Below are 12,174 nucleotides of genomic sequence, written 5' to 3' on the forward strand. Positions count from 1 at the left end.
ATCCGATGTTCATAATGAATTATAACTGAGGCAAAACCCGTTAAAAGTGGTGGCCAACATTGGCATGTACACGAGGAATTTTTTCCCACCTCCCCTGACAAGATTACATAAACTTTAAACCCTCATTAACAACAATAATTATTTCACAATGATATTGTGTACCTATACCCTCTCGCTTCGAGACCGAATTAATAACACAGTTGGATTCGCATAAAACGATAAATTCTGTAAGTGTGTTGTGCATATCCGACGGCTATAAAATATATTTATATTAAATGCGCTGTCTTAAAAATTCTTCATCGCGATAAAACTAAAAGGCAGTCGTGCACCGTGAAAGCAGTGTAGCAATTACATGAACTCTAATTGAACACGCGCCACGTGCATTTGGCCATTTAGGTATCCAAAATCACGAAAAGTTAACATTCTTTTTTTCTTATCCGATTATTCATTCCGACGGGCCGCCGTGTATAACAACAATACGATGCGGGTGCCCTTCAGTTTTGATAATATACTTATAATAGCTCGTTGACACGCCAACCTTTTATTCTTTTGATTCGAGTATACGTCCTAAACCTATTTTTTTAGTTTCTCTTTATTTTTTAAACTATGTTTTAAGATAATATAATATGCCGAAGTAACCATCGTATACCTAACGAGGTTATTCGCTTAAATTAAATAATTAAGTGTTTCCAGATTATTTCCAGGCGAAAAACTCTAAAATTAAATTTACAAAAAAAAAAGAAAACAATAATTACATTTTACAAGAACATTTTTTTTAAAATGAAAAGGCAATTTTTCCATCCAATCGCAATTAATAAAAATATATTTTTAACAGTTGAAAATGTATATTCACAAAACATAATAATAATTCTATTATAATATTATGTTCTCTCATCATCGTCACGGAAAAACATTAATAACCAGATATGCGTAGGTATAAAATATATGTTTCGTTTCGTACAACTGAAGGTGTCATCATTTTATATTTCTGTCGCACAACCGTCACAGATAGGTTTACAATTATTAATATTATTCTCTGGTATTGGTGCTGTATTATCGTTTGCGTAATTTAATTATAATTAACTTGCTTGTACGTCAGCTCTATATACGAATATTTATATAGTTCTGTGTCGATTTTATTCGTGTGAAATTCTCTATTGCACTATTAAACTTTGAACATAATATAAAATAACGTATAGGTATAGTCAGTTAACGAGCAGCGTACGATGCATATATTATAATAATACTCCGGAAGCGTTCGAAAATAAATAATAACGTCTAGAGCCAGACCAGTATAATAATTATTGGCATCGCGGAAGTTGTAGCATCGTTGCTGTAGTAGTTAGCCGTATCGTTTACAAAACAGTTAATTAATTGGAGGGAAATGTTAATGGATTTTCGCAGTGTGCGCGGTCGTCAATAAGCGTTTCGTGCACAGCGTGGAAAATTCGACCCCGGTCTTATATTGTAAACGGCACTATATGCGTGCGTGTGTGCAGGGCGTGTGGGTGTGCTGGTGTACGTGTGTGGTGATGAGTAGATTGTTTTGCACGTCATAGATGCGATTATAATGTTATCAGAATATTGCATTGTTGGTATTCTTTCGTCTTCCACGAGAGAATAAACATAATTTTTTTGAACGCGAATAATATTGTACCGAACGAACATCGACGTTTCGTTTTGAGAATAATAAATATTGTGTACGAGTGCGAACACGTTTACGGCCGGTAAACGCAACCGAAACGTTGGACAGAAAAAAATTCACGAATTTCCGGTATGATCGTTACCCATCATTCTGCGAATACACAAGATATAACAATATTATATTATTATGTTTATACGAAAACACACAATATTTTGTTTTTTACTCGCGGATCGGTGATATATTGGGGTGATTTTTGACGTGACGTAACGAAAAACGTCAGCCACCGCACTGATGTATATAGGTAGGGACATTATTATTATTTTTGTGGTTCGTGTGTGCTTTTGTTTCGAAACTCGGGATGTGGTGGGCTATAGCCGAATGTATATATATACATCGGGTGGTAGGCGCGGAGCTTATGTGGGGTGGAGGTTGTATGTGTGTATACGCTGAATGGCAATCAATATGCGGAAGAGGGGCGGCGGCGACGGCGTGTCGGTGTGTGGATAGGCCTAGTTCCCAGTTTCCTTTTGTGCACTCTCTATCCTCCCCCCACCACCCAGCTAACCCCTTACCGCTAACGAAACGACCGCAGAGGAGTTATCTTCGGCACGAGATTCCCATTCAATTCCGTTTCCATTACGCCGGGCGGCGGACACTGAGCAGTGGTCCACACTGTATCAGTACCCTCGGGCTTGCAGCATCACCCCGCGCACCCCCATGCCTCGATCCCCGACGACCGTACAGCTATCGGCCATCTGATTAATTATTTTCACCGTTCCACACCTATTTCTAAAGCCGCCGAAACCATTATGTCGGCGGCCGATGCGTTTCCCTCGGTGAAAACGTATATAGGTACCTACCTAGTCACCGTTTGCCGTGGGCAACATGTGTGCGATAAGGCGGCCATGGCTAAGCCTAAAAGGATGAGGAGACCGGAAGAGATGAAAAAAAATATGACGACTCCGGACACTTTTCATCGGCCAAGCGGAGCTGCTACCCCCATCATGATGTTCGTATTCGTCGGCTACAATATGTACGCTCCAGAACTCTGCTGCGTTTGCCAAATTTCGAGCGGAAGTGTGCGAGTGATGTCGTCTCAGAGAATATATTATTTCAGTTCGAAAATAATACGTTGAGAATTATTATTCCGAAACCACGCTGTATTTCATTGTGATGTTTTTTAATTTTTTACGTTCATTAAAGGTGTATACGATATTATGACATGTCTACTATAGTTAAGTACTACCTATATACCTATACAGGGTGATTCTTTTAAGTGGGTATACTAATTATCTCGAAAAGTATTTACTTTTTTCAAAATATTTTTTACATGGTTTCAAGTTGTTAAAAAACCAACGTTTTTATTAAAAAATTATATTTTTAAATATTTTTTATCCTTATCATTTTTTAAGTTTTTTACTTTTTTGAATGAAAACATAGAGTTTTAATTTCATATTCCAAAGCAGAATATTTTTCTAAGTATTTCGATTCATAAAAATCGAATTTAGGATGAGTAGTTTATGAGTTATATGTATTTAAAGTTTAGACTAGCGGAGTAGTGGATAAACATTTTGCAAGGGTAACCTCGTATACCACTTCACTCTGTCAATCTAAACTTTAAATACTTATAACTCAAAAACTACTAGCCCTAAATTCGATTTTTATGAATCAAAATACTTAGAAAAATATTCTGCTTTGGAATATGAAATTAAAATTCTATGTTGTCATTCAAAAAGTAAAAAACTTAAAAAATGATAAGGATAAAAAATATTTAAAAATATATTTTTTGAATAAAAACGTTAGTTTTTTAACAACTTGAAACCATGTAAAAAAATATTTTGAAAAAAGTAAATACTTTTCGAGATAATTAGTGCACCCACTTAAAAGAATCACCCTGTATACATAATATAAAGGGTTATTCACCAATATGGTTAACCCTTTATTTTTCATCAGTTATGCAATTCATAAAAATCTAATTTCGGAATTTTTCGATACACCCCAAGACCGTATTTTCAAACTCTTGTGAGTGTCCTGTGGAGATACAAACATCTGTTTTTCAAATGAGAACGGGCATTCAAACTGTGAATTATTTAGAGGATAATTTTTTCTGAAAATATTGACGTGTCAGAATCAAAATTCGTACATTTTCAAATCAGAATTAGATACAACATTTTCAAGAAATTATCAGCAATATTATCTGATAAATAATTTATAGTGAAAATGAGGGTTCTCATCTGAAGAACAGAAATTTGAGAATCGTCACAGGACATTTCTTAAGTAGCAAAAAAAAAAAAAAATAAATAAATAAATAAATCAGAAATTTGAAATAATATTATCGTCTTTAGGTACACTTAAACATTTAAAAAATCAGAGTTTGAATAAATATGCTATTAAAGGTGAGCATGCTTGGTGAATCACCCTGTATGTTTATACATATATTATATAACCGTAGGTATATAAAAATATAACATTAATAAAACTTTTAAATATGGGTAATCAATCACATTGTCTCGTTAGGTTTTCTTTTTAGACTGTACACTTGGTAATAACAAATAAGTATATAGTAGAAGCACATTCGAAAGCTGCGCACACATTAAATATTTAAAATATTAAATTGTTTAATCAAATAAAAAAAATAATGTTACGCAATTAATTTTATGTGGCGGAAACAAACGTTCGCATTTGATGTATCATGCGCATTTTTCGGACAACGAATTTTTGTTATTTAAAAATAAACGGTTTAATCATATTTATAATGATTTTGTTTCAAAAAATATACATCATCCATGTTCATTATAAATATTTTTACAAGAACATAAATGCAATTTTATTTATCACACAAAAATAAATTTAGATTCAAGTAGGTAGTCAGCGCCATGTTAAAAATGATCACTTTTACATATTATTTAGAAACTATAATTTATCACGCACGCAATATTATTAACATAAGCCCGATTAATTAATTTTGTAATAAGCATAAATAAAATGGCGGTTGCATTACTCGATCTCAATTTTAAGTTTTTATGTATAACTATACCCACTGTATGTATTTCTATTTTCATATAATATTTTGTATTACTATTCTTATAGCTGAACGTAATAATACGGCTAATTATTATTTTTATTTTTAACAATCATCTACATCATCAGTAAATGCCCATAAAGTTCTTCTACTTACAATATCATTTCGGCTTGAGGTATACCTAATTTGTGTCAAATTTGTGCACAAACCTACTTCAGTATATTATGTTTTTTGAAGAAAAAAAACAAATTAAATACATAATCATTTTTAAAACAGCAATGCTAAACATGATTAAATAAATAAACATCTGTAAGCATCGCACACCGTTTAGGCGTGAACTATATAATATTATGCGGCGTGCACACACATATATTATTTTTATCATTGGTGCCAATAAATTTTCAGTTCCGGGATATTTTAAATAATTGTTATTTAATAGTCTTTTTTTTTTTGTGATTTATGGTCAGACGAATCGATTGGTTCACAAATTTTGTTATTCTATATCGTCGGACGAAATCGTTGAGCACAAAAATACCAGCGTTTAACATTTTTGAGCGATATCGTTTAAAACGCACTATTTTCGTACAATTATTTTTAACGTTCGACACGTCTAAGTGTACCACTAAACCGTTAAATCTTTTTCGGAAACCGTTAAGTGAAAATAATGATTGTATGCTAATAATATTATTGTAATGTTATGTTTATGCCTATATATACAATATATACGATAGTTTGGCGTTTATACAACGTCACGATGGACCACTGTGTTTTCAATCAAACTACGCGTTGTACAAGATTCACCATGTTCAACGGTCGCGGCCCGTCACGCTGGACTCTATTTGGGTACTATTTATGCTTCTTCTTCTTCTTTTTTTTTTTTTATGTGTATATATTATATTATGTATATTATTATTTTAGATTTGGGCCAGATTCGCTTACGTACGACTACGAACTGGAACGTTTGTTGTTATGATCTGCGACGGCAGATTTAATAACCGAACACATTATACGAATTAAAACGATTTCGTCTTTAAATTACTGTGCGACCGGATATTTTTTTTCCTCTTCGCCGCCGTCGTCTTTACGATGACATACACCACGTGCTGTGCGGGGGCGCCCACCAACTGAAATAGCCGCGACATCACAAACGGACGTCACGGTCTGTGTAATCATATCTATCAGTTTATTTCTGTCATCGCCGTCACTACACGTCGAGAGGCCTTCAGATGAAGTCGACATCGTTTTGTTTCACGTGCAGCGCACTACGTGCCCCTCGAAGGTGTGTAGGTACTCGTCTGCGTGTGCGCGTCTACATTGTATATGGTATGCTCGCATTATTATTGTATTAGATTATGTTTTTAATTAATTAATTAATTATTGTTGAATGGCGTACGCGAAATTTATGCACCTCTATGATTGTTGTAGATCGCAAACGTACGCGCCACTGCAACGAATGATATTTATTATTATTATTATTATTATTAATATTATTCATACCATATGCATTTATGACGTCTCTTTTCGTTTCACCTCGTACAAGTCATATAATTATATATATATATATATATATATATATATTATAGATCACATCTCTATCTATTTATAACCAAATATCGAACATTTTTGGAACTGACCATGATGGAGTTATTTACGAATTCATTAATTTGTTTTGAATCTCGATTTTATAATATTGACAATAATATATTATTATTGTATTCGATTATTATGGCGTGAACGATGTAAAATAATATTTTTTGAACAGTGTACGATGCGTGTTCCTAAAGTGTTAATAGTATACGATTATTGTATAGGTTACAAACACATACACATCACCATTGCATAATAAGCATGCCATATTGTCATATTATATTGTTTTTATGTCGTTTCTCTTCGTTTCACCTCGTAAAAGTCGCATAAACCTATACATAGATTACACGCCTACTTAATTATACATAGGTATCAAACATTTACAACAGATGGGTGGCGTCTTACAAATTTAATTCTGGATCTTGATTTTGTATTCCACAATGTAGTTAAGTGTCTGTATTATCTCAAAATGTTATAGGTATCCTAAATAATTGATATTTTCCCATATATTATTATTCTATTAGATTTTTATGACGTGACATGTGAACGATAGTAATAATAATAATAATAATAATAATTTTTAAACGACTCGAACGTAATGTATTAAACATATTATTAAGTTTGTTGTATATCTCAAATATACACACCACAAACACATGTACGCTACAATAATAGTATCACACCGCATACGTTTCAAAAATATTATAAAATATCCCATGTGTGATTCCTCCATAATAATACTTTCAGATGCACAGCTGATGCTTTTAAATAGTTTTGTTTTTCGAATAACTATATAATATGTAATTATTGTTTGATTGAAATGTGCCACGAAGCCAGGAAAAGTTTTGTCGAGTTACTGCACATTAAATATTCGTAATTGCCTAGAAATGATGATCAACGGCAGATACTTATAATAGGTATGTAATTATTAAGTGAATGTATGGTATTTTTGAACAAACGCTAATTACATAGAGTCATAAGACTTTTCTAATTATTTTCGTTTGTTATACAACGCTAGAAAAATAGAAATGTACACATAAGAAGTATGATTTGGACTTACCTTAAACACAACTTTAAGTATAAAATAAAATAAACAAACGTATATAATATTATTGGTCGTTGAATATTTTTTATATTTGTGATAGTACCTAAATGTAGGTAAAAAATATTTTTTGGTATCTTATTTAATGTTATCTATTCAAATTATTATTTTTTATTTTGTTTCAAAAATTAATGATATTGTCTTCATATTAGCATATTTAATAAATAAAAGAAACAGAAATTTTTACGTTTTGGACATTTGATATTCGTAATAACTACAATTATATCTTTTAAATTAAAAGTTTTAATTCTTCTGTTTGAAGTTCTATTATGTAATACATTTTTCTATGCAGTTGTATGCATCCTATTATATTTCTTGGATATTAATGATTCAAAAAATAAAAATAGAAAATAGATTTTATTAACATTAAATAATTTAGTTAATTAACATTATAAATCTTTGAGAAAATGTCATGAAAAATTCAGTAAAAAATAATGTAATTGATATGATACTTAATGAAAATAAACATTGATTCATGCAAAAAATGAGTACCAACTAGACCAACTTAATTTACGATTAATTAACTAAAATTAGATATGATATAAAATGTTCTAGTATACCCAGTAGCATCATGGTTTTAAATGTGGATTTAAACCAAAAACAAAAATCATATAATTTTAAATATTTTTCAGATAATAATTGAAAAATTATTTCATAAATTCTTACGTTTGTAAATAAAAAAAAACTAATAATGTTTAAAAAAAATTAAAAGTAATTCCGTGTTTAAACTCACGAAAGTACATAAATTTATTTTAATTTTTGGTCTAAGTATATATTATTTTAGAAAACTTTATAGCCAAAAATGTTTTCGCTGAAACACCGTAGGATTATAAGACTGTAATCCCTTACGTTCACAGACATGAAATAAAAATTCCTTTCAAGAACACGCCCGGTGCATTAAAATAATGATAATAATAATAGTAAAAAACAGAGAAGGGACATAGAGAAAGCAGTTAAATCTTTCTTGGTTTTATAGATCTCAAAAAGCCACGGGTCATATGCATCTTAGCTGTAAATTACTTTAATAATAATAATAATACATCGATAAAAAAAAATGTAGAGTTATGTTAAATTTTTTTCTTGGTTCTATAAGATTTGTTCTATTCAAAATAATATTCACCCTAATAAGCAAAGGAATTTCGTATAATGTAAGGTCGATTCGTTTGTTTTTTTAAACTTTATGTGTTCTCATACAATGGAACATTTCAATATCCATTTTACTTATAGAATTGATGTATTGTTCAATTTATTGAGGTAGGTTGTAGTACATTATTTCTAGTAGGTGTGCATAATTAAACTTTTATTTTATTCTTAATTTTGTTACTTGTTGCCTAATGCTTATATTATTACTATTGTGTGTTAACATATTTCATTATTATATTATTGTAGAATAATATAATTATTGTTATCTATCTATGAAATTATTATTTTTTTTTTATGGTTAAAAATACTTGCATACTATAAATCTTTTAGACGCAAATTTATAAATGATTAAACTTTTTATTTATTTTATGATAAAAATTGTTTTCAATTTTATTCAGTTAAACAATTTAAAGATAATGTGTATATATCGTATACATATATAATGTTTAATGTGGTATAGTATATTTATAATAATAATCTATTCACTAATTTATTTATTTTGTGGATTTCAGAATGAATATAATATCGAATATTTAAATTTTTCACCACCCAAATTGGATATTATATAAAATTTAACTTTTTTAGCATTATATTATTATGTTTCTTATTTTGATTTCCTTGGTTTAAATAATGTATGTATTTGAAATTCTACACAACATAAAATTTTATAAGTTGACAGATGACATAATATACCAAACTACAGATGTTTGTTGGAGCGTCCACAATGTGACAATAACACCTCATAATCAATCGCTTAGAAACTCACCTGTGTTATGGTGACGTTGATGGCACTGAGGTCGTTTCCATCCAGTGCGAAACCGGTTTCAGGTCCGCGACCAATAGTCGGGGCCCTAACCGCGTCCTCATAGGTGTGCACACAGGGCGATCACGAAATTTTTCGTACCGACGGTGTTTAAAACTAACTTTGCGTTGCCGTTCGGATGAAACAAATAAAAAAAAAACCACCCGAAACTAAAAAACACACTTCGAAAAGTTCAATTTTCGTTTTGCCACGAAACAACGACGGCGTGTACAATTGTTGTTGTACAGTCCGGATTGTCCAATACAATGACGATATTGTTAGATTAATTGGATCACTTATAGTCGTGTAGCTCGTGGTATGGTTGTCCAAGTTGTACTGGTAGTGGTAATATAATAATGGTCGTAAAACATCAATAGAAGTAATAAATTGTAATAGTATCGGTGGTGGTAATGATAGTCGTAAACTGGATATTATGATAATATTATTAATGAATTAACGATGGTAAAAAAAAAAAAAAAAACGAAAAACGAAAAACGATTAACAATTAACGAAAATTAACTTGTCCTAGACAGACGGCGAAAACTAAACAGACGTATAATTTTTAGCGAGACGCAACCGTCACGCGGGAAATCTCGCGAGCGGGGGAACTGGGGGGGCAGCGCTCGCGCGACGGCGTTTAGACGCGTGCTCGGCGAATGGCAGGGATGAATGGTCCGCGGCAGACTGCCGGCAACACTCGGGTTGACGCGGCGCGCGCGTTCGCCGGTGGCCACCACGCATGGGGACGCGCGCGCGGTCTAGCGGTGCGACACCGTGTGGCCACGCGCGCGCCACCCCCGCCGTCCCCGCGCGGAGACAATGACCCAGTTTCGGCGGTGGTGTCTTCCGGGAAAGATGTCCGAGGGGTCGGGAGGGTGTGCGAAGAGTACGAGCGCCGGCAGGGTGTCGTTGGTGGACGGTGGAGGCGGTGGAGGCGATGGAGGCACGTCGACGACGGCGGAGGACGGTCACGATGAGGAGAGGAGACGTGAACAAATAAATACACACATGTGCGTACATCACGCACGCTAATATTAATAATAGTGTAATTTATAACAGTGTAAATGTCTAAGTATGACGACGATCCAAGTGGTGCTATATGATGATATTTTTTTATTTTTTTATTTTTAAACTTAAGTCATTTACACTCTGAATATATTCACTTTAGCTTATTAACTAACCTAACATTTTACACAAAATATCTCATTATAAATGTTTGCTAAAGACACTGTGGGTGCAGTGATTCGCGCAGATAATACGTTTTCGAGTGCAGTCCGAGACAGTCGTCGCGCCTTCGTCTATGGGTTTATAAATTTAGCTTTGAGTAAAGACGATTCGATCACAAAATACACACGGTGAACACTTGAGAAGTGTGTATTAATACTGTTAGCTGAGATCGCGAGACTGAGTGGCCACGTGAGAGGGAAAGATGGGGTGACCTACCCTGAATTACAAAAATGAAACGTGTAGTTGTTGAGCACAAAAGTCATTCGGTGACAACCGCAGACAATGTCCACCCACTGTCAAACGACTTAGGATTTTCTAAGTCATAGACTCATAGACCTTCGGAATCCGTCCGAATTCAACAATAATTATTAATTGTTTACCCATCTTCTTCCGTCATATCATCGTGTCGTGGTGTGGACATCAGTGGTGAGTGGACAGTGGTGAGTGGATGACTTGAACTCTGATTCAGGACACGACGGTGGCGATCGGTCATCGCGAAGACTGTTGCTCGGACGCAAGCAAACGATATATTTTAATAGTTTGCACGGGACAGACGGAAAAACTCGCTTTACAATAATATTATTATAACTGGAAGAATGTGATTCGTTTTGGGGTATTCGATTGTTTGCAGGGGACTTCAATGTGTTCTGATAGAAATTGTATTTCTTCTAGAAACCTTTCTGTCCTAATCGAACATGATTGCGTTTTACAATAAATGGAAAATCGGTACAACTACGCAGTCAACTCGTATTATTTGTGTAGGACACTCACGATGCAAAAAACAATATAATATGTATGAATATATATATATATACATTACAATGACGTTATACGTTTATTTTCGTGAGTTTTTATTGTTCGCATAATATTATGATAAGTATATAGGTAAACTAAACACAATATTTTAAGGTGTATTACAATATGATGTAGGTATATTGTGATTTTTGTTTTGCCTGACCTACATTTTTCTAAGCATTTTTCTACGCCTCACGTTATTTTATACTAAAATATTGATATACTATGTGGAAATTCGACATTTCATAACACAATTTTTATTATAATAATTATGGCTGATAGATATGCAGTTTTTTGAAGTAAATATTAACATTGTATTAATTAATAATTGTTTATCATATCGTATAATTTATATTATATTATATTAAATATATAATTTTGTTTTCAAGCAGAAGACATATTTTAATTAGTGATTGCTATAATCCGGAAACTTAATCTCTGACAAAAACAAGCTGTCAAAAAAAAAAAAAAAAAAATGTATGAAAAAAAAACATAAACTAATGACGTTCTAGACTCTATATACTCCAACGGTCATCGTATTATCTGTCATCTCGAACAGTTTTCGAAAAAACACATTCAATTTCATAACTTTTATATAACATGCGGTGCAGTGTACTGGAAACACCAACACATACACACAGTAGAAAGCTTTGGATGTATTAAATGACCTGTCATTGTTATAGCTATCATGTTAAACTCGAAATTTTTCTTATTTGAAAAGAACGAAAATATAATATCGAGACAAAGAACGTCGTGAAACAAAATTAAAATTAAATTTGAGTAGGTAGGTACCTGCGAGTTTCGTGTCAATATAATATGATTCCGGAACTTTAATTATGTATCAATCTTCA

General features: G+C 32.6%; 1 protein-coding gene across 3 annotated transcripts in view; it reads right to left on the bottom strand.

Moving 5' to 3' along the window:
• The window catches only part of LOC149054191 (uncharacterized), a 282,722-nt gene extending 272,737 nt beyond the window's left edge, over positions 1 to 9,985 (bottom strand). For all 3 annotated transcript variants that reach the window (XM_089230532.1, XM_089230533.1, XM_089230531.1), the window contains exon 1: positions 9,266 to 9,985. The gene's annotated coding sequence lies outside the window, so the exon portion shown is untranslated. The remainder of the gene's footprint in view (positions 1 to 9,265) is intronic.
• Positions 9,986 to 12,174: the final 2,189 nt, after the last annotated feature.

Source organism: Diuraphis noxia, unplaced genomic scaffold (assembly GCF_037042655.1).
Source record: "Diuraphis noxia isolate RWA-SAM2 unplaced genomic scaffold, SU_Dnox_SAM2 contig0009, whole genome shotgun sequence".
Taxonomy (NCBI): Eukaryota; Metazoa; Arthropoda; class Insecta; order Hemiptera; family Aphididae; genus Diuraphis; species Diuraphis noxia.